Source organism: Akebia trifoliata, chromosome 4, assembly GCF_017979445.1.
Source record: "Akebia trifoliata isolate Shusen 1 chromosome 4, ASM1797944v1, whole genome shotgun sequence".
In the NCBI taxonomy this organism is placed as follows: Eukaryota; Viridiplantae; Streptophyta; class Magnoliopsida; order Ranunculales; family Lardizabalaceae; genus Akebia; species Akebia trifoliata.
This window is the reverse complement of record NC_141378.1, coordinates 11,735,906-11,759,247: the sequence shown is the minus strand read 5'-3', so window position 1 is coordinate 11,759,247 and position 23,342 is coordinate 11,735,906. Positions and strand designations below refer to the sequence as shown.

Here is a 23,342-nt window from a genome sequence, read left to right as displayed (position 1 = left end):
TCTCTTCTCTCCATTTCTCTCAATCAAAACATGGCTAAGAGAGGAAAAAAATTTGTGAGGGCAAATAAGAGTAAAAAAAACTTTTATAGAAGTACTAGTGGCAGATATTTTTTATCCACCGTCATAATCGATGGTGATGGCTCATAAGTTCTTAAAGATTTTGAAAATTCTTGTGGGGGCAAATGTTCCCCTTAGGTGATGATATCGTACCTTGGGTTTAATCCGTGATGACTTTAAAAGCACGTAACACCAAAATTTTAAGGTGCAATCAATATCAATATCAAATGCACAAGTTCTCATTTAGCACCTTTCCCACTTTGAGAGTGTCAGGTAGTTTTAGTGGTAAAGCTTTTGGTTACAATACCGTAGACCTAAATTCATTTTTCTACGTGACAAGTAATTTTCTAAAATGAATCTAAACATTCTTTATAACTTTTTAACATTAAGTAAAAAAGAATTTACCTTTTTTTGTGTGTATTCAAACGGGCGTTAAATGAATATTCGATATATGTTTCACAATATAATGGTGCTCCGTAACTAAGTTATTTTTAAATTTGATGCATCAACATTCTTCTACTTGAATTTAGAGTCTGACTTTGAAGCGGCTTCAAAATTTGAAGGAACCCTCTCTGTTACAAGGCATGTGGTGCTTCAATTTATTTTACAGCCCTCCATTTCCACCAAAATTTGAAATACCTCCTTAGAAATGCCATGTGTAATACAACGGAGAGGCTTCCTTCAAAATTTTAAAGCGGACTGCCCATTTCAAAGTTTTTTCCCTGAATTCATCTGTGTTCTGAGTAAGAAAGTAGGGTCCATTATTTGGAGTACCTATAAATTAAAAGTCAATATGATTGGTGATTAATGGGCATGAATAATCAAATCGAATGGCCAGAAATCATGAAGCGCAGCCACCCTGGTTTGTATTTGGTTTACATGCCTACTCCTGTTGTGGCAAAATTTTGTAGAGATTGATGAAAGATTGAGCTAATATCTAATTATTCCACTCAAAAATGTGGCACCGAAGGAAACCTCAAGTTAGTTAGCTATCCAACTCAATAAGTACAGGATTGTTTATCCTATTGTAGCTATAATATATATTGCAAGAGTTTGGATCTGTTTTTCTCCTAGGAACTTGATTGCAATCAGATTCCCAATCTTCTTTTGTTCCACGTGGCTTACTTTTGTGAATATTCTGAGATACCCTATGTTTTCTAACTGATGTCATATACCTTGACATCGGTCATCTCTCAACAACTAATGAAAATGACTCTAATGCCCTTTTCTTCAATCTCTAACCTAAACCTTTACATTTTTCTCCCGGAACTCATTGTCTTCGAAGTTCAAACTCTAAGTTAATTTATTTTTCCAGAAAATTTGTTTTGCATGAATTCATCCTCAACATCACCCCAAAATACTTGATTTTTATTTCTAAAATTCCATTTTCTTCAAACTTCACAAAAAAAAATTAGGCTTGAAGGAGATATAATCTTATGTTAAAGAAAAAGTAATAGATGTTTAACTTATAATTTGAATACATTAATATTTTTTATTTTGGGAGAAAAATCAAATACTTATATAGGAGGTTGAATACAAGAGCATTTAAGTCATTTTACATTAATCCCTTATGCAACACCACCACATTCAATGGGGGTATGTCAAGAGCTTGAAAATGGGTACCTACAATTTGTACTTACTACACCTACTTAATTAAAACAGATTATAGGATAAGGTGGGATGTACAAAGATAAATGAGGGGCAATGGGCATAAACATTGGGTGCAAATAGAATGGAGCTTTGAAAAATCAAAATATACACTAAATATTCACCAAAACCTAGTGGGATATGTCTCAATCACCCTGGCTGTCAAACATAAAGATTTCACGGACAAGAGCTAGAGCTCTAGAAGGTGCCAACTAACTTAGTTGTTAAAATCTATATACACATCAAGTCTCACTATCACTGAGTTATTATTCTCATTAAAAACAAGTTTATCAATCTAAGAAAGAGATGATCCACTGAGCGTGACTCATTCCATGTAATAAGGACTATAAAGGTAAAAATTTATTATTTGCCCTAAAGTGCCACAATGGATATTGAGATTCATATAAATTCTAAGTATCGATATGTCATTAACAGGGATCATTCAAATTTCTCCAATCTAATGAAAGTGACAGCAAAAATTAAACAAAACAATCAAAAGAAGAAACATGTTACATTATTTGTGAAAAATTAGAGAAAATCAATGAATTAGGAAAATCTATAAATAATGAGTTAGTATCCTCAATACAGAAAGACATCAAGTCCAAAAACTTTTAAAAGTACTTACAACACAGAAATTATATTGGCGCACCAAATTTTACTAAGCCATTGTCCACCTATGTATTGGTATGTTAGTAAAAGTTGTTGTGTTAATACATAGAAGCTTTCTTTGATAATAAAAAAACTTGTGTGTGTGTGTGTGTGTTTGTGTGCACTCCAATCGTCATCTTGTCACACATGATGGTGATGGTAGGAGCCCTGAAAATACTTAGAGTTACAATCAAGAAGGGCCTTCCATTCCTATAACAACAAATAGTGTCTACGTGGCACATTCTTATTGGGATTTAAATGCACCGGGTTACATGCCATGTAGAAATCAAACACCTTAATTACCTGATCCTGATTCAAATATTCATAAGTTAGAGGTCCACAAGGTGTGTGGTATGGCACACAAGAGGTTGGGAATAAAATAGTTACTCAACTCCCAATTGTACATGATTCAAATCCTTTTATTGTATCAAAGTCAGAATTTCAAAGAAAAAAAACAATTTATTCTCTTTGTTGGCCTTTTTGCTTGTAGGCCCATGGCTTCCCACGTTCTGGGGTATTTTTTTTAAAAATTCAATCTATATTGTGAGTTGTGACGACAATCGAGAGAATTTTTTCCCACTTTTTGTGGCCTAATACCCGTTCAAACCCATACCATTCTCCAACCTCTCTGGATTTAAACAATGAGTCCTTTTTTTCTTTGACTCATGGTCATGGAATATTGTCTTTTGTTGGATTTTCAATTTCCATGACGAGATGGAATATAAATCCTCACTAGCACACGACTCCTATAGTATATTGTAGCACACATTCAACAGATGAGAGAGATATCTTAGAAAAAAAAATATTAATATCTCAATCTCTTGTGATATATATATTTTAAAGTTGAGTCATCTTCAAAATCAACTTAGTTAATATGTATTAAATGAAAAAAAAATATATTATATGCAATTAGTTTATTTACTTATAATTTTATAAAATAATTATAAAAAATAAAAAAATTACTCATAAATTTTGTGAGGAATGTGAGATTGGAGATGACATACACTAGTATAACTAACATAGGAGGAGAATCCAAGCCATTGACTAAGAGATATCATGACATCGTTCACTTTTTTCCATGATGAATATGGGCCAAAATATAATCCATATAGATCTTTCAACACGTTTTTGGGCATGAGATATGCTTCTATGCTCCAAGCAACACGGTTAGGATGAGGCACCTTTCCTCTATCTTTATCTTTTTGCCCATCAAATTATTATTTTTATTTTTAGGTTTTCAATTTAGTCAATCAAGTGTGATATCCATAAGTGGAGCGTCACATGGATCAGGTTATAGGGCCCTAGTTTAGTTATTGGTCTGGACTATACCCAATTCATGGTTATTGACAGACTCAGGCCTGGGAGCAAAGCCTGTCAGGTAGGATGGTCCAGCCCATAACTTGTATTATTATTATTTTATAATACATAAAGAAAAATTTGTCTGCCAGGGCCTGACTGGTAAAATAGGCGGAATATTTGCGGTTCTTGTTGAGCGGAATATAAGTGACTTATTATTCAGACCCCGTTTGCACAACATGAAAAACCCCATATCGGACAATCCAAGGCATTTTAATTTTATAAAATTAGATGGATCAAGATGTTGATTTTTATTTTTTGATGGATAGAAACTATCAAATTAATGGAAGATAGGAGAAATTTGACGGCTCTAAGTGATTCATTATGGGGAAAATTAAAATTTTCAACGGCACTAGACAAGGCCTTGCCATGTCAAAATTTTCAATTTTCATGTAGTGTTGGATATGCTTAACAAGTTAACTTTTTTTTTTTTTTTTTTACAACTTTTGAAATGTGAAAAGTTAAAATAAATTTTTTGGTTAATTTCAAAACTACTTTTAAAAATTAAAAATAAATGAGTTTTTTAAAGAATAAAAAATAAATTACTTTCTATTTTCTACCTCAATTAATTTATACTTTGTATTCAAAGAGGCCCTTAGTTTGGCTTACCCATTAGACAGATGGGTCTTGGACTAGGATTTTGAGGCTCTGATTAGGATAATCAATGTCATTTTATTGCAAGATTTTATAAGATCAAATTAATGGATATTCCAATATCCCAATAGTTATAAAGAAGAGTCTTTTTTTTTTTTTTACTTTGACGGGCTACACTTACCAACCACCCTAGCACATGTTCAACAGTTAAATATAGTCACTTTTAAGTGGAGGGGCATATAGGAGAAAGAAGAGATCATGACGAGAGTATTGTTATAAAAGTAAAATGTCTATAAATATAATAAGGATCCTAATGGGTAAGACTTTTAACTCTTGAGAGATCTGAAACTTAAATCTTTGTTTAGAACACTAATCTTAGTGTCAAAGCCTATATGACAAGTACCACACTAGTGCCCTTAGATTGGAGGAATTTCAAAGGATCCACCATTGCAATCATGGGTTGAAGTGAAGATAGTCAATTAAAAAAATATATATATCTATACGACCAACTAGTATAGTCGAGAAACTTAACCTCTTAGAGCATCATATCTCACCACAAACCACACATATCATGTAAGTAAGGATAAATCTTTATGGGTGACCAACAAGAGGGTTTGAACTCAAGACTTCTTCCTTTTTGGATGGATGTATATATATATTTAATTTTTCTTTCCTCAATTCTCTCTTTACTCCTTTTCATTCTCTATCATTTATGTATTTTAGATTTCTCTTTAATTTTATGTTCGATTTTTTCTCTTTCTCTTAGTACAATTACAGTGAGTGAACATGATTGCGCATTTGAACCCACAATTTATTTAGCTAAGGTTAACCTCTAGCAATTCATCTGGTTTGTTCATTTTGATCCTTCACTCCAGGTGACTTTTTCTCATTTATATATATAAATTTCGGGTGCCACATGTATATAGAACATGAAATTTTATGAACTCCCAAAATCATATAATTGAAAAAAGAGATTTTTTTACCGTTAAATTTGAATCTTAAATCTAGAAGTTTAATGACTATCCATTTGTAAACTTTAGTTATGACTAAAAAAAAAAAAAACTTTATAGGGGGAATTTTTCTTTTTTTCAAACCCATTATAGTGTCTGGACCACAAAAAAAGAGGGCTGACTTGTCCTTTGGACCAATGGGGTACTTCTTGTAGTCCAAATGTGGACCTCAGTCCATACTTTATATATGATCCCTCAGTCCAAGAGCTAGAGGTCGAAGACTGATTCCTTCCGAGTTCGTTTGGCCTGCAAGACATATTTTGTGAGCTAGGATCTGATTAAAGCAGCATGGTTTTAAATCCCGACTTCACTTTATCATCTTGTTCACGAACTATAATGATGTAGTTTAGGTGACTATTTTTAGGTTTAAATTCAGATTTATCAATTAAAAATAAAAAATATATAAAAGAATTCAACAAAAAAAAAAAGAAATTAATTAAATTCTGATTTTGATATTTCATCAAATTCACGAATAACATCGAGATAACTCAAAAGAATCATCTTAGTCTTGGACGATTTTCAAATGATACTAAGCAACAAAGTTGAAGAGTTCCGGACCTCTGTGGCACTACCATCGCCTTGAGAAAATTTAAAATAGATAGGGTGCCAATTTTCGATTATGATGAAGAAATGGGTCATGATCAGGGGCGGAACTAGTAAGGAGTTGGTGGGGACAATTGCCCCACACAACTTTGAGACACCCCTATATTTTCAACTAATTACATATCCCATTTATCCCCACTCTCTCACCTCTCTCCCCATTTGCCCCCACACCCTCATCTCCCTTCATTCAGGTTCTTCAACTATACAACTAATTCTTGTAGCTTGCCCCCACTACAAGAAAATCCTGGCTCCGCCCCTGGTCATGATGTACGTGTTATTTATGACTTTTTAAGTCCATTATTGATTGGTACTGGTCCAATTTCAAATAATCCAAAAAAGAGGAAAAAAAAATCTATTTTTTCATTCATTATTATTTCTTCTGTTTTCAAGAATCTTGATGGGGCCTATGATCCTTGCAAATAATTTTCGTGAGATTCAGTTTCCACAAGACTTCAAATACTAATTTGTTCAATGTCCCCATTTGAGCCAACCAAAGCCTAGACTTAGTCAAAGCCTTAACTGAAAAACATTTCAAATCTAGAATAATTGAAATGGAAATTACTATATATATAATAAAACTATCTATTTTACCAAAATCACTAAACTATTCATGTTCTTTTGATATTTTATGAAATGGCAATATAACCAATATCATAATTTTTTTTCTTACGGATCTTGTATGATAATTTTGAGGGTCCAATTCAAAATCAATTGGCAATGAGTGGAGAGACCAAAGAGTTTATAAGGAGAGAGATAAAGCAATGAGTGTCTGATGTGGAACTAAATTCAACACGCCCCCGCATTTGTGAATCGGATTGGACTAAAATACGTAGAGGAAAGAAAGACCCATTCTGATACCATGATAAATTTAGGGGTCCAACTCAAAACCATTAGCAATGATTGAAGAGGCCCAAGAACTTATAAAGAGAGAGATAAGATAATAAATGTTTGATGTGGGATTAAACTTGACATTGTACAAACACTTTCATGAATGTACCTCTGTGCCCTTGAGTTGAATTTTAGGTTCACAATAAGGGTAAATTTGCAAATAGAAAATGTGATTGTACAATATATAGCCATTTTGGTCTAATTAAAAATTATGAAATTGGGCTTATGGTCATTTTCATAAATATAAAAAAAATTTGACTGGTTCAATAATTTTTACAAAATATTACACTGTAAATTTCATACACATACTTTTGTTAACAAATTGATTTAAACAACCACCAAAATTGGACTCTATTTTTGGAATACTAGAAGGGGCATGTGCAAAAAAGAGATGTTCTGTTGGCACACCAATTTTACTAAGGGCACCCAAAGATTTGTACTAAGTTCTTCTTTGATATTACAGGAGTTGGGGTGCTCTTAGTAATAGTTGGTGTGACAATAGAATTTCTATTTAAAAAATAGGGTCATGGGATTATAATTGATTGGTTTTGACCAAATTGACCATGATTATAGAAAGTTTAAATGTGAAAGTGGTGATATTTGTGGGATTCAAAAACTTGTTGGATCTTTCTTGATTCATATTTGGGGAAAATATGCAATAAACTCTTGAAAATTGTATTTCTCAAGCAAAATGATTTTTTTCTACCTATTTTTCATGAATAATTTTTTGAAGAGGAGTGAGATTTTTTTTTTATTTATTTATATAAGTTGAAGTAGATATAATCCACTTGTAGGGTTGGGTATGTCCAACCAGATTTGAAAAGTAAATGAAGGGTTTTTTATACTTTAAAAATGGGGGCATTCAAGTCATTTTATTCTTGAAAGGGGACCAAGTTTCATGATAAAAGTCATAATTAATAAAAATTAAAAATAAATAAAAAGTGGGCATGATCCGTGGTTTAGATAGAAGTTAAGAAGAGAGAAATGATATTGTAGGTATTTAATTTAAAGAATCAAAGATGTTATGTTATTGTAGATGATGTTGGTCTCATTCTAAAGTTTGTTGGATTATAAATTTGATAAAATAAGGTTATCTTGGAATTGTCAGAACTTCAAGGAATTTTTATAATATAAATGCAAAATGGGAATTTAGTCTCATAAATCGCACATATGTGTACAGATCTACTGTTAAAATTTTCTTTTAAGTGTTGTACACGTGTACGTAAGGAAGCACCGACACAAGAACAAAGGCTTTTTATATAGAGTATAGAATACACCAAAAATAAGATTTCATAGGTTAGTATAAGCGGTTCTAATTTGAGCATTTTCTTCATGGGCCAAGCCTTTTTTGGAAAGTATGGGTTCGCAATTCTCAAATGACAAATAGGCCCAGGAGAGTCTTACTTAATTTGTGGGCCAAAAATTGTATTCAAGTCCAACATTTGGGCTGTAAGATACCAAAATTGTGATCCCCGTGGCGTATACCTAGGTATCAACAGACAAATTCATGGGCTAATTATATCCAAATTATCTAGGTAAGGAATTATAAACATAGGCCCATTAAGTTGTGTGGGTACAAATTGAATCCGTAGAGAAGGAGTTGGAGCAAGAATCGATTAACCTAGTCATGGACTCCATACACAGGGAGATGGGTGAGGCCCACTACAAATCTCAAAAACACTAAAGTTGGAGTTAAAAACGAAGCCTATAATAGGGGGGCTTAATTAAAAAATAAATCTTGCTTAAATATATAAATATCAAGTTCAAGATCATTATATGGAACATTTCTCTCAAATGACTTTTGCACTATATCTAGCTCACAAGCTCTTATTTAAAAGTAAGAAGAAAAGCTTGACCACCAATATAATGGATTTTAGCCATGCATAGAATATGAAACTCACAATCCCTTCTCTAAAAATAAATTCTCGTTAGCCAAATAAAATATGGGGCCCTAAGAGAAAAAAATATGTCATAACAAGAGTCAAAAACCTTAGAAATGACATGCAATTAGCCATACTTGGAAGGTTCTAAGAGTCAATTACTCTCTCATGCGCCTTAACAACTTCAGGTCATGAGGGTAATTCTTTCTTAAGAGCCCTAGAGAATTCTTTGAAGGGTAATAATGTCCACATACCCTTGGGATGAACTCAAATTTCACATAAAACCCTCGATGAAGGGCATGCAATTATCTCCAAGGGGGAAGGTCTTAATAGTCAATTCCCATGTATATTAACAACTTAATGTTAAGAGGGAAATTGTTTATTAAGATATTTCTAGAGAAACCTTTGGACAAAATGGGTCTCAACCCTTGGACAAAATGTGAGAATTCTCTAAAATAAGGCTTTGAGGCTAAAAAAGTAAAAAGAGATTAGGGGTAAGGTGTAATCACCTTAAGAACACAATCTTTGGGATTTTAGTCTCTAAAGTGGAGCCAAGTGTCAAGTGGTCCAAATTTGAATAAGAAAAAAGTTGGGCAAGGACGTGCAAACTTGCACCAGTCCTTGCCTCAGGGATGACCCAGAGCAAAATTACCCTAATCCTTGCCTAGGGAACATGGTTTTTAAACTCGTCCGAGACCGAGACGTATCGCCCGAGTTAACTCGGTATCAGAGCTGAACGAGACCAACTCACAAAGTCATTTTTTTTACCGAGTTTTGTATCTCACATTATATTTTTTGAGTTATCTCACGAGATGTCTCAAATGTATCGAAAAACTCGTCCGAGACGACTCGGTATCGGAGCTGAACGAAACGAGACATGATACCGAGTTTAAAAACCATGCTAAGGAACGGACCTAGCCAAATTTGCTCTACTTTTTGCCCTAGGCATAGACCTGGCTTGCAAAGGTTGTTAAATACTCGAAAAATTTCTTTGGACTTCCTGACTTTCTAAGAATCACAATTCTCACTCTCGCTTGCATTCTCACCCTCGCTTGCATGTTTCTAGGAAGCTCTCGGAAGTACCTAGGTAATTTTTAGGTGTCTACAGGTTTCAACTAGCTAGGATACACGATACAAGAAGAAATACACTCAAAAATTGCTAAGTAGGTTGTAAATGGCCATGGAAACCTCCACTTCTGGTTTAAGGATTAGGAAATCTCGACAAAAATAGTAATAATAATAATAATCAAATGAAGCTTCATTTAGTTGTTTAATACCAAAATTGTCAAAAGAGATTTTGTTGGATTCAACCGAATCTACTTGAAAGGACTTGATAGTTTCTACAAATGTCTCAATTAATAGGTTCCTACCGAATCCTTTCAAAATTCCAAGTAAATTCTGTAAGATTCTACCTAGTCGCAATGAAATTTTTTGATGACTTCCTATTGAAAGTTATCCTTTTTTTAGGTGGGTGTGGAGAGTTTTTTATCAGGGACAATTTGATCATTTCACAATTTTTTATTTGGATCTTTAAGTGTGCGCATAGAGCACAAATGGTAGTTGCAAATAGAACGCCCCTATCCAAAATATTCAAATACTAACTATTATGAAAATAAAGCACCCAAACATCCATGCCCATACATATATCTGAAACCCATGAACAATGGCCTTGCTAAGGAGCAAAGGCAGAAACTATGGGACTTCTTACAACATGCTTCCCATTAACCTCATGCCAGCTGAGATACCCATAATTCCCTATGTAATCACTCTGAGCACCAAAACCTTCCAAATTAATCTCGACTGTCATTTGGAACTCAGCTTTGCTGTATTTACTTATGAAGGAGAGTGTCATGGGAACTACAACAATCTTCATGCCCATTGGAGCCCACACCACTGCACGATAAACTGATTGAGAGTCAACGACATTTGTCAACACCCTCTTAAAGGTGTAACTAGTCGTGTTGGTGTTGTTGAGGATGACGATGAATGATGGATAATTGAGGTCGACATTAGCCTGATCACAAATGTAATTCGATCTCCTTGTAATAACCTTTATTTGTTTGCTAGTGTAGTTCATTCCACATAGGAAATTGATGTAGTCCTGCACCTCCATATCATAAACAAGACCTGGATCCATGGCCTTGTTAGGGTTTATATGTCCCGCTCCGAAATCAAGAGGAGTCGCTGATGTTCCTGTATTCATATCAATTATCCCTCCATTCGTGTTATCGATCAAATCTGCTGTAGTCATCATTGCAGAACGGATGGCAGCGCTACTCCAATCTCGGTGTGCCGCTTTTATCAATGCAGCAATGCCAATCACATGGGGTGACGACATGGATGTACCAGACAATAGCGTATAATCAGAGAGCAAGTAGTCATTCCCAATTGATGCACTTACTCTATTAGGTGCCCATGCCGCCAAGATATCAACTCCGGGGGCTAATATATCTGGCTTCAAAACCATTGGAGCTGTAAGATAAGGTCCTCGTGAAGAGAAGTAAGCCACTTGTGGAGCTGGTTTAGTACCCAACACTGTTATCTGAAACTTGATGTCCAAAGTTGGGGGTTGCACTGCTTTTCTTATGTACTCCTCGACCACCTTTCCGTCGATTGGGCTAATGGCCACGAATGGCATAAAGAATGATAATCGATGCAAGAACTGTGCAGAATCAGTCGCGAAGATTCCTCCTTCAGCACCTGTTCTGTTCACTTCATCCAATTGTTGAGATATACTCGTTATTTTATTGAACTTACAGAAAACAATCTTGTTAGCAACATCTTTGTGGTCGAGAGAGTAAGAATCACAATTCTCCTTGCTTGTATTACCATGTCCATAATAGAGGGGGACACCTGATACTAACAAGTTCTCAGGATAAACTGATTTTCCTTTTATTGTTGCAACGCCTTCGCCGAGAGTCACATAAGCAACATAATCTCTATCGATAGTTCCTGCACCGACAGTCGTGATCCAAGGAGCACCGTTAAACATAGAGTACGCACGTGGGCCACTATTTCCAGCTGAACAAGACACAAAGATCCCTTTCTCCATCGCTGCAAATGCTCCCAATGCGACAGGGTTGTTATAAAATTGCATTTCAGGATAACCTAATGACAAAGACATGAGATCCACGCCGTCTTCTATGGCCTGATCCATGCCCGCTAATGTGTCCGTTGCCGCTAAAGCATGAGTAATGTCATTGGAGAAAAAAACTTTGTACATGGCGAGACGGGCAAGAGGTGCCATGCCAATTGCCGTACCCTTTGCATATCCAAAGTAGTCAGCATTGGACACTCGGCTCCCAGCCGCGATTGAGGAAGTGTGTGAGCCATGCCCAAAGAAGTCCCTTGGAGAATCATAATCATCAGTAGTCGATATGTTTAAGCCTAAATGTTTCAATCCTTTACTAAAAGAACGAGCCCCGATAAGTTTTCGATTACAATTTGAGGAATTGAACTCGGTCCCAGACTCACAGGCACCGCGCCAACGTTGGGGCACCGGTGGCATACCATGATCATTGAAACTCTCACTCTCGGGCCAGATTCCAGTGTCAATGATACCGATGATCATGTCATCTCCAAACACTCCTGCTGACCACAATCCAGTATGTTTCTTTAGGCCTAGAAACTGTGGAGTATGGGTGGTGTGGAGGTGGCCGAAGGTTTCTGGGTATGTGGCAATGTGAGATGGCATTTGTTCTAGCTGTTTGAGCTGGGATGGGGAGAGTACGGCACTGAAGCCATCCATCACATGGTTGTAAGTGTAGAGATGGGTTGGGGCAATGTCATCTAAAGCTGACAGTGAAGAGAGTGTTGAGGTGTACCAACTATGGTGGGTGGAGAAGGGCGACGGCATTGCTGATTTGTCCATGTGGATAATGTAGGCCTGACGTGGTTCCAGAGTGGAAGATGAAGTGGAGATATAAGATAGAAGGAAGAGTGAAAAGAGAAGGTTGATAGCTGTGATGTGCTCCATGGTTTGGGACATGGTGCATTGGCTGAAGGTGTTAAGACCATATATATAGGAAAACACTATGCTCGATGGATCAACTAACGTTTGAGGCTCTCCATCAAACCAATGGTTGAGATGAGAGAATGCTCCTAGAGATTCCCATTAAATAGATCACTAAAAAATATGTACTCTTATCTATAGAGAATTTTTGTTTTTCCACTCAATGTTAGATAGAGAGCATCAACCATGTTTTAAGGTTACTAACGTCCATATATAAGAAGTCTTCCAATCCAAGGTAATGGAGTTAACAGAGATGAACAAAATCGACTTCGAACATATATAAGAACTAAGAAGTCTTCCAAGCTATAAATGGACAAAACAAAAACAAGTTTAATTAGAGTGGACCCTCTACTTTAGGACTCCAGTGTCATGTTGCTTTGTGGTGTAGTTTTTGGGCCCACTCATCTGTGAATATTTGCCTTCGCTATGGTGGAACTATATGCCAACAAAGCATCTCGATTTGTAAATTGCAGCATTTAGATTACAATACTTGAGGCCGGCAATTTTTGTAAATTTAAGACGGCAAGATGGATATGTCGCAGCTTGTGGAGTTTAGTTCGGATCATAGTTTTACTGATAGTGTTAAAGGCACCCTAGTTATTATCAAGGGCACCCTTACACCAAAGCCAATTTTTGTGTCTCATATGGGGTAAAAGTTTTGGAATGAGCTGATTTTTGGTGAGGATGGTCTATATGGTGAGGAGATCATCCTCACCAAAAATCAGCCCATTCTGAAACTTCAAAATCCATCAAAAGCATCATCACCAAAAAATCAGCTCATTTCGAAACTTTTGACTTATATAAGGCAAAATAATTTGACTGTGGTGTGGGGGTGCCCATGGTAATAATTAGGGTGCCTTTAACACTACCCTAGTTTTAAAACTCTGAAAATTTGACTGGACTCGGAGATGTCCAAAATAAGTCGAGTCAATTTGGATTAATCAAATAAAAATATATTATCTTTACAAAGAATTTAAAATTAGTTTTAATATTTTAAAGAGGGTTATGTTGCTACACAAACTTTTACTAACAGCACCCCAAGATGTGTGTTAATTCTACGGTGATTTACATATGAATTAGGGTGCTGTCTATTTTAAAATATATAAAATAAAAATTTGTCAGACAACCAAATAACTCGGTCAAGTTTTTTTTACTGGAGTTGATGCAGTTTCAACCCGACTCAACCTAATTGACGAGTTTAGTAAGTGATGATTTGCCAAGTTGACTCGACAAGTTTGTTCCATCAAGATTGGGGATCAGGATTTGCTTCTAATATAAAATCTACTAAGGTTCCTGTAATCAGAATTAAGAGAATGAGTTAATTCATGGTATGAGAGCCATTGTTCTTTCAATCATTACTCGTCTAGCTTCCAAACCAAATCAACACAAAGTACCCTCATTGGAACAAGACCTCCTTCCTTTTGGTTACACCCTTTAGATTGTCGCACCATCAACTCTTCAGAGTCTAATAAATTCCATTTTAAAGTCTTTTTTATTATCATTATTATTATTGAAAGTTTATTCTTATATATTTTGATGGCATCCTCATATAATGAGAGCTTTGACCAACATTAGAACCACTTAACAATGGTTTTAAAGGTACAATGGAAACATCCTCTATGTGTCAAATTAACTTTAGAAGTGTTGTTTATCTAGACAGAGATTCTCTATTTAAAGCATACAACGGTTTCCTGCAAAGATTGCCATTAATATACTTTCTAGCTTGCTTAGCAAATATATGTATATATATATATAAGCCTAATGGGTTAGTACTGCACAATTGCTCGAGCGGGATAATGGAAACATCAGCTAGTACACCTTTGACACGGTTATGCATAAAATCAACTTTCACTTGGGATGCCAAGGCCGATCATGTTTTTCATTCTCTTAAGACAACCATGACTACACTCCTATCCTAGCTATGCTCGATGTTTTGAAGATTTTCTCCTTAGAGTATGATGAAAGTGAGGTTGAAAATATTGCTGGTGTGCTCACGTACAAAGGTCACCCTGAATGGTTTTACAAGTAAGGTGCTGAACCAAACAACATTTACGCATTTCGGCTTCTGATAAGGAAATGCTACCAACAAGTGCCCACTTTGGAATTTTGAAGACATATAAGTTTCTTTCTGCTTCCTTTTATTAGCCAAAACCTTTGTTGCCAATGCAACAAGGTGGAATCAGTGTCACCTTTGGTACTCCTTCAACCTCGAAAATTCAATTGATTCGCGCCAACTCGATGAATTTCAAAACTGTCTATAATATCCAAAATAGTAGTTACCAAAACATGCGATGAAATTACATATTATTTACCAGGACAGCACACATCATTCCAAAGTATTTACAAATTCAATAGAAAATCATTTCTTGATGGATAATTTTTTTTCTATTTCAAATTGGCTAAAATACAGATTTTTCCCTGGTTATCTCACTATCTTAAAAAAATATATAAAAAAATTACCGTAACAGTAAAAAACCATGATTTGGTGAATGATTTTGAATGTGTGCTGTCAAGGTAATTTTGAGCTCTCTAATCCATAAGTTCATAAGTTTCTCCATCCAAAATGTTTAAATACTACTAATTATGAAAATAAAAGAACCCGAACTCCCATGCCCATGAGCATATCCGAAAACAAGGATTAGTGAGCGAAGGCAGAAACTATGGGACTTCTTAAAACATGATTCCCATTAAGTTCATACGAGATTAGATACCCATAATTCCCAATGTGATCACTTTGAGCACTAAAACCTCCTAAACAAATCTTAACTGTCACTGAAAACTTAGCTTTGCTGTATTTACCTTTGAAGGAGAGTGTCATGGGCTCCACAAACATCTCCATGCCTGTTGGAGCCCACACAACTGCATGATAAACTGATCGAAAGTACACGCCATTTGTCAACACCCTTTTAAAGGTGTAACTAGTCGCGTTGGTGTTGTTGAGAATGACGATGAACGATGGATAGTTGAGGTCAAGATTAGCCTGATCACAAGTATAATTCTATCTCCTAACAATAACCATTATTTGCTGACTAGTGTAGTTCATCCCACATAGGAAATTAATGTAGTCTTGCACCTCTATATCATAAACAAGACCCGGATCCATAGCACTGTTGGGGTTTACATGCCCTGCTCCAAAATCAAGATGGGTTGCTGATGTAACTGTGGTCATATCAATGATCCCTCCATTCGTGTTATCAGTCAAATCCGCAGTGATCATCATTGCAGATCGAATGGCAGTGGCACTCGAATCTCGGTGCACCGATTTTAGTAATGCAGCAATGCCAACCACATGGGGTGATGACATGGATGTACCGGACAGTAGGGCATAATTAGTGAACAAGTGATTGTTACCAATTGGTGCAATTCCACTATTAGGCACCCATGCCGCCAAGATATCAACTCCGGGTGCTAATATATCTGGCTTCAAAATGATCATCGAAGCTAAACGATTCGGTCCTCGTAACGTAAAATATGCCACCTGAGGAGTTAGTTTAGTACCCAACACTGTTATTTGAAACTTGATATCCACACTTGGTGGTTGCTCCTCTTTTGTTACGTATTCTTCCACCACCTTTCCGTCGATCGGACTAATGGCAACAAATGGCATAAAGAATTTATTGGGACGCAATAACTGTGCGGAATCAGTCACGAAGATTGCTCCTGCAGCTTCTGTTCTGTTTACTTCATCGAGTTGGTGAGATATATTTGATTTATCACTAAATTTGTAGAAAACAAACTTGTTTGAAACATCTTTGGGATTTAAAGAGCAAATATCACAATTCTCTTTGCTTCTATTACCATGTCCATAAAAGAGGGGAACACCTGATACTAATAAGTTCTCAGGAAATACTGATCTTCCTTTAATAGTTGCAACGCCTTCACCAAGAGTCACATAATAAGCAACATAATCTCTATCAATAGTCCCTGCTCCGATGGCTGTGATCCAAGGAGCGCCATTGAAGATTATGTAAGCATGTGAGCCACTATTTCCAGCCGAACATGCCACAAATATCCCTTTCTCCATGGCTGCAAATGCTCCAACCACAATTGGATTTTCATAAAATGTTGTTTCAATAAATCCAATAGACAATGACATGAGATCCACACCATCTTCTATGACCTGATCCATGCCGGCTAATGTGTCACTTGAGGCTGATTCTTTCGTTTCGTTTTAAAAAAATACGTTGTACATGGCGAGTCAAGCATGGGGAGCAACTCCAATTGCTGTACCCTTAGCATATCCAAAGTAGTCGACATAAGGCACTCGATTTCCTGCTGTTGTCGATGAAGTGTGGGTGCCATGGCCATAGGGATCCCTTGGAGAATCATAATCATCGATGTTTGAAAAGTCTATGTCTGCTCTTTGTTTAATCCCTTTATTAAAATAGCGAGTTGTTGTAGTATGTGACTCATATTGAGTGGATCACGTATAGAGAGAAAGCAGGCTGATGCCGAGAGTGAAGCGTAGTGGAACAACGGCATCTGCTTTTTGAGATGTAATTTACTGTTTTATTGCCAGGGACATTACGGTACAAGGGTATTATTAGAATTTTCTAATATCTATTATACGGCTAGGGTTTACTATAAATTCATATGATGTAACCCTAATTTGACATATAGTGAAAATTCAACCCCTCGCTCCTGTGGATGTAGGCACATCGTCGAACCACGTTAAATCTATGTGTTCTTATTTTTTATCTTGTTTTTTTCTTTTTGTATTATTCACCATAATTGCCGCATGTAGCACAACACGAGTTGTGATAAGTTTACGATTACAATTTTCACAGGCACCATGCCACCGTTTGGGTACTAGTGGCATATCATGATCATTGAAACTCTCACTCTCAGGCCAGATACCAGTGTCAATAATAACTGTGGGCTGTGTGTGGCGTGGAGCTGACCAAATGTTTCCGGGTAGGTGGCGATGTGAGATGGCATTCATTCCAGCTGATCGAGCTGAGATGGGGACAACACGGCACTGAAGCCATCCATCACATGGTTGTAGGTGTAGAGATGGGTTGGGGCAATGCCATCTGAAGCTGATAGTGAAGAGAGCGTTGAGGTCTATGTTGGGTGGAGAACGACGACGGCATTGCTGATTTTTCCACGTGGACGATGTATGTCCCACATTGTTCCATGGTAGAAGATGATGTGGAAATGTAAGAGAGAAAGAAGAGAGAGAAAAGAAGATTGGCAGTGGTGATGTGTTCCATGGTTAGGGAGATCGGAACATTAGTTGAAGGTATATTAAAATGAATACGTCCCATTTTATATATATATATATATATATATAATAACATGATGCAACAACTTCTTGCTCGTGATGGGGACTGGAAGAACCTAACAACATCAACAACAGCCAATCCTTCATTCCCACCTTAGGGTTGACTCGAAAATCTCACAATATTTTTTATTGAAATTTGACATGGTAAATTTCCAGATCGTGTACACCCAGGGTGGAGGATGGTTTCAATACAACACCTAAACACTCGTGCCCATACCCTTCAAAATCTGAAAACGATGGCTTAGGGAGCAAAGGCAGAAACTATGGGACTTCTTACAATATGTTTCCCATTAACTTCATACCAGCTGAGATATCCATAGCTCCCTATGTAATCACTTTTAACCTTAATACCTGTCAAATTAACCTCAACTGTCACTGAAAACTCAGATTTGCTGTACTTTGTTTCGAAGGAGAGTGTTATGGGCTCCACAATAATTTTCATGCCTGTTGGAGCCCACACCACTGCATGATATACTGATTGAGAATCAGCAACATTAGTCAACACCCTCTTAAAGGTGTAACTAGTTGTGTTAGTGTTGTTAAGAATGACGATGAACGATGGATAATTGAGGTCGAGATTAGCCTGATCACAAGTGTAATTCGTTCTCCTGGTAATAACCCTTATTTGCTTACTAGTGTAGTTCATCCCACACAAGAAATTGATGTAGTCCTGCACCTCTATATCGTAAACAAGACCTGGGTTCATTGCCTTGTTAGGGTTTATATGCCCCCCACCAAAATCAAGAGGGGTCCCAGATGTTCCTGTAGCCATGTCAATGATCCCTCCTTGTGTATTATCAATCAAATCAGCTGTGGTCATCAATGCCGATCTGATGGAAGCAGCACTCCAATTACGGTGTGCCGATTTTAGCAATGCAGCAATGCCAGCCACGTGGGGAGACGACATGGATGTACCTGATAATAACGCATAATCAGTAAGCAGCTGGCGATTCCCAATTTGTGCACCTCTTTTGTTAGGTGCCCATGCAGCCAAGATATTTACTCCAGGGGCTAATATATCTGGCTTCAAAATCATCGGAGCTGAAGGATTAGGTCCTCGTGATGTAAATTCGACCACCTGAGGAGCCGATTTAGTACCCAACACTGTTATCAGAAACTTGATGTCCACAGTTGGTGGATTCGAAGTCTTGTTGATGTACTCCTCCACTATCTTTTCATCAATCAGGCTTATGGCTACAAATGGCATAAAAAAATTATAGGTATCCAAGAACTTCATCGAGTCAGTGGCAAAGATTGCTCCTGCAGCACCTGTTCTGTTTACTTCATTCATTTGTTCAAAAATATCTGATTTGTTGTTGAACTTGCAGAAAACAATCTTTCCAGACACTTCTTTCGGATTGAGAGAGTTGAAATCACAGTTCTCCTTGCTTGTATTACCATGCCCATTATAAAGGGGGACACCTGACACTAACAAGTCTTCAGGATAAATTGATTTACCTTTAATGGTTGCACCACCTTCACCAAGAGTCACATAAGCAACATAATCTCTATCGATAGTCCCTGCACCGACAGTTGTGAACCAAGGAGCGCCATTTATTATAGTGTAAGCATCAGGGCCACTATTTCCAGCAGAACAAGCCACAAAGATGTCTTTCTCCATGGCTGCAAATGCTCCCAATGCAATTGGATTTTCGTAAAATTGTGTTCCAGGAAATCCCAATGACAACGAAATGATATCCACACCATCTTCTATTGCCTGATCTATACCGGCTAATGTGTCACTTGCCGCTGAATCAACATCGTCACCATAGAAAACCACTTTGTACATGGCGAGCCGTGCAAGCGGTGCAACCCCAATTGCAGTACCCTTTGCGTATCCAAAGTAGTTAGCATCTGGCACTCGACTTCCAGCTGCGGTCGATGAAGTGTGGGAGCCATGCCCATAGGAATCCCTTGGAGAGTCATAGTCATGGGTGTTCGATATGTTTAGTCCCAACTGCTTCCTCCCTTTACTAAAAGAACGAGCTCCGATAAGTTTACGATTACAATTTGAGGAATTGAACTCAGTTCCAGTCTCACAGGCACCACGCCATCGTTTGGGCACCGGTGGCATACCATGATCATTGAAACTCTCACTCTCGGGCCAGATACCAGTGTCAACAACACCTATGATCATGTCATCACCAAACATTGCTTCTGGCCACAATCCAGAATGTTTGTTTAGGCCTAGAAACTGTGTGGTGTGGGTGGTGTGGAGCTGACCAAATGTTTCAGGGTACGTGGCAATGTGACATGGCATTTGCTCCAGCTGTTCGAGCTGGGATGGGGACAGCACTGCACTGAAGCCATCCATAACATGGTTGTAGGTGTAGAGATGGGTTGGGGCAATGCCATCTGAAGCTGATAGTGAAGAGAGTGTTGAGGTGTACCAGCTATGGTGGGTGGAGAATGGCGATGGCATTGCTGATTTGTCCATGTGTATGATGTATGTCCGAAGTTGTTCCACCGTGGAAAATGATGTAGAGATGTAAGAGAGAAGGAAGAGAGAGAAGAGAAGGTGGATAGCTGTGATTTGTTCCATGGTTAGGGCCGTAGTACATCAATTGAAAGTGTATACTTGAATATATATAGGAAAAGACACTTGCGTAAACCAACGTTTGAGGCTCTCCATCAAACCAACACTTCTGGAGTATAGAGACTCTACTTCAAAACTCCACGTGTCCTTTTTTCATTAGTTGAATAATTTTTTGGGCCCACTTACCAATGAATATTTGCCTTCTCTTTGGTGGAACCATACACCCGAAAAAGCATCTTGATTTGTAAATTCTGGTATTTGAGGCCGGCAAAGAGGATCGATGTTGGTGCTTGTGGCATTTTGCTTGTATCATAATTTTAAAATTCAAAAACTTGACCCGACTCAGATGTCCCTTGAGTTGTGTCAAATCGCATTAGCCAAATAAAAATATGTTACTTTCATAAATATTTAAAAATAATTTAGAATGTTATAAAATTAAGATCTTTAAAGGAATGACAATGAACCGAAATATATTTGATGCCTGAACTGGTCCGATCCGGAAAAAAATGGATTTTCGAATCGGATTCAAATTGAAATCTTAGATTCAAAATGATTTCGGATCGGATTCGGATCTACTCCAATCCGATCCGAACATCTTTCAATAAATTATTATTATTATTCTTAATTTCATATAAATACATATAGATAAAATGTTTTAGTCTTTTTTATTTTTCTTTATATTTGTAGTAGGAAAGTAGATTTTTTTTGAAAATAAGACATGTGTTCGGATCGGATCGATTTTAGATTAAGGATGAAATGAAACGGAACAAATTTGGTTCACATATTTATTAATCCATTCGAATCTGATCGGAGTGGCATTGATCCAATAGTGAACCGATTCGTTACCAACCCTAGATCTGTTGACAAAAATATTTTACATAATCAAAAAACTTGATCAAGTTTTTATCTAATGCCCCAAAACCTGACGCTCTTTGTACACTCCCTTTTGTGGCAATGCATAGAACATAGATCTTTTTCTTCAAGATACACAAGGTAAAAATCTATGGTTATATGCACTCCAACATTATTTGGGGGGGGGAGTAGTACAAAGAGCGTCAGGTTTTGGGGCGGGGGAACCAAAAATACAATGGGAAGGGGAAAATGGAAGGAATGACTTACGGAGCAGAAATTGTAAGAGTGAGATTTGTAATCAGAATACCTTAGTGGATTGGTTCGGATGTAATCCGCAATGTCTCGATGAACCACATCAACAAATGTTATGTCTTTTTTTATTTCATTTTTTGTCGATAAACTTCGTTAGGATGTTGTTCCATTAATTAATTGTATATTTAGAAACGGGGAATTAAACTCTCGCCCATACAATTACCATCCTTTGTCCCATCATTCTCATCTACACAAGAAGGAATGTCATTGTTGTGATATCTGGACAATCTCTATGATCACCCCTACAAGGCATCTCATTAATTAATGTTATTGGTGTGCATTTGTTTTCATGTCATTCTAACGAGGACTCTTTCCATTCAACTAGGACATCAGATATTTTGATGTCATGCTATTACTGCACTCTTGTTTTGTTGATTTTTCATATATAACATTTGAATGGTAATAAGAAGTGAGTCTCAATCCAGAACGTTGTCCCATTCCTATTGCAACATATGGTGTCTACGTGCATGACACGGTTTTATATTTGGAGATTAAACACATCGGGCTGCCTGGCATGTAGAAAACGGTCATCAAAACAACATTGTTCCTATATAAACCCCTTATATATGATCGTTCTCCTCCCTTAAATTCTTTATTTTTATTTTTGCATTTTATATTTGAGTATCCATCAAAAGAGAGTGTTGTTCAACAGCACAAGGGCACATTAAGAAATGACAAGCAATTAGCTTTGGAGATGATGCAATAACTTCTCGGTCATGATCGGGAGAGCCTAACAACATCAACAACAGCCAATCCGTCATTCCCACCTTAGTCGGAAACTCTAAGATTCAAAAAATATATATACCATGGCTGACACAAATGGAATACCTCGCCATATTTTTAGCCAAACTTGACATGGTGTGAATTGGTTAATTAGTGGTCTCTGTGAAGACTTTCGGACTAAAGTCAAATTCTTGAACTAGACTCCCTCATCCCTCATCCCTCATCCCTCATCATGGTTGCAAGCCTTGCACTCATTTTCAAAGAGAGATTAACCTTGAAAAAAATGTTTCAATCAGTTTAACATGGGATGTTGGACTATACCAGAAAATACCCCCACTATGTAAAAACTTAAATTTTGACAAGAAAATTTGACGGGCCAAAGCCCACAAATTTTAGAAGCCAAATTTCAACTGGCCATGACCATTGAAATTTTTTATGTTCCCCAATTCAACAGCTTAGAGCCATCAAATTTCTCCCATCCTCTATTAATTTGATGATTTTGATCCGTCAAAAAATAAAATTTGACCATGAAAATTTTGACGCCTTGGTCCGTCAAATTTTATAAAATTCGACAGCCTTGGACTGTCAAATATAGGATTTTTTCACATTGTGCCCCCACCCATCCCTTCTATTATTTCACGATCTTCAGTTAGCTTGGCTGCCATTGCTACCAACAACTTAATGAAGAAATCAACACTAGTAGAGATGAATTTTGCATTACTTGGGCTGAAAGTAGTTCCCCAAATGATAATTCTGTTGTTGAACCTACATGACCGTGATACTTTTCCACCAAATTTACCCATTCACATAAGATTCGTATGTTGCTCCATGCACACCCAGTCCAATCTTCATACATTACACACCATCGTAATCATTATCACTATTACAAATTTTCGATGCAGTAGACACACATTTTTTTTTTCAATTCTGGACTCAATTA

At 36.9% G+C, this 23,342-nt stretch overlaps 3 pseudogenes; all 3 read right to left on the bottom strand.

Moving 5' to 3' along the window:
• Nucleotides 1-10,355: 10,355 nt before the first annotated feature.
• LOC147403798 (subtilisin-like protease SBT3 pseudogene) lies at nt 10,356-12,659 on the bottom strand (annotated as a pseudogene).
• A 2,674-nt stretch (nt 12,660-15,333) lies between these two features.
• LOC147403797 (subtilisin-like protease SBT3 pseudogene) lies at nt 15,334-17,833 on the bottom strand (annotated as a pseudogene).
• A 387-nt stretch (nt 17,834-18,220) lies between these two features.
• LOC147403796 (subtilisin-like protease SBT1.7 pseudogene) lies at nt 18,221-20,521 on the bottom strand (annotated as a pseudogene).
• Nucleotides 20,522-23,342: the final 2,821 nt, after the last annotated feature.